Below are 1,518 nucleotides of genomic sequence, written 5' to 3' on the forward strand. Positions count from 1 at the left end.
GAGGAGGAGGAGGAGGAGGAAGGGGAGAGAGTGGCAGGATCTGGGAAAATGAGAGTCGGATGAGGAAGGCTGAGTGGAATGGACACCTCATCCTGCCAGGATCCTCGAAGGCTGTCCCTCGAAGGCCTTAGACTTCTGACTCTAGTGGGTGGGTCCCCTCAGTCCCCTTGTGGTCACATGTCAGTTCACCAGTACTCTCAGCCTGAGCCTGACTCTGCTTGGCTTCCCCAGATGACACTCAATGTCCCAGCTGAGGCTGGTGAGTCCTGGTGATGTAGGGTTTCGTGGAGGCTGAATTCACAGAGGTGTGGTCATGGATACTGGAGAGTTGCTTATTGCCATCCAACTACTGAGCAGAGCAGCAGTCTGCCCTAACGGGTCTGCAGTCCACACTCCCTTGCATGGTGGCTAGGGCCTCCCTCTGCTTCCGTTTTCTCACTAGTCAAAGTCTGGTTCTGTGGTTCTCAGATCACACACTGTGGCGTCCGGCTTTTATGTATGTGCTGGTGGCTGCACAGCATGTATGCTTTACTGACTGAGCCCTGTCTTGGTCCCTACCTTTAGTAACTCTTATTTGGCTAACTGATAATCTTACTCAGCTTTGCACTGGCTGCTATGTGGAGATATTGTTTCCCTACAAAAGGGTGGGCATGGTGACTCATGCCATCATCCCAGTAACTTGAGAGGCTGAGCCAGGAGGATCCCCATGGGTTCAAGACCAGCCTGGGCTACATGGTGAGTTCCAGGACAGTGTGAACTACAGAGTAAAGCCTTATCGCAGCGAAAAGAAACCAAAGAAAAGAGAGGAGAGACAGCTTTGGACATCTGCTAACATCTTAGTTGTTACCAAAGGAGCTATTTGTGACCAGTACGGTAATCCTGAGATCAACCTAGGGTGGTTCTTGCAGGCCCAGGTAGTCTCAGAAAGGGACCCCGGGCAGCAGGGCACTGAATGGGGTCACTCGGGATTTACCGTCAGAGGCTTGACTTCCAGTCTGTCTCTCCCCTTTTTAGCCACAGGACCTTGGGGAGTCATGCCACCTCTGGACCCTTGGCTCGCTAAAGTCAGACAAGACAAGAGCTGTTAAAGAACTCCGCAGAGGCCTGTGGAAGAGCTCTGAGAAATGATGGGTCGGTGTCCAGGGGAACACCTAAGGACCAATTCTGTAGGGGTCATGGGAGGAGGCCATGTTGAGGTAATATTGAGCCAGAACTTTGGGGATTCTTGGGCAACTAGCAACTCCAGAGGTCCGTCACTGGGGCCTGTTCATGTGCCTCCTGCCCTGTCCTAAGCTCTGAGTGTAGAAGACACCAAGGCCAAGAGAAAGCTGCAATGTTCTGGATACTGGTTCCCTCCTATACTGGCTGGTTTTGTGTGTCAACTTGACACAAGCTAGAGTTATCACAGAGAAAGGAGCCTCCATGAGATACAGCAGTAAGGCATTTTCTCAATTAGTGGTTACTCGGGGAAGACCTACTGTGGATGGTGCCATCCCTGAACTGGTAGTCTTGGGTTCT

Source organism: Mus pahari, chromosome 13 (assembly GCF_900095145.1).
Source record: "Mus pahari chromosome 13, PAHARI_EIJ_v1.1, whole genome shotgun sequence".
Classification (NCBI taxonomy): Eukaryota; Metazoa; Chordata; class Mammalia; order Rodentia; family Muridae; genus Mus; species Mus pahari.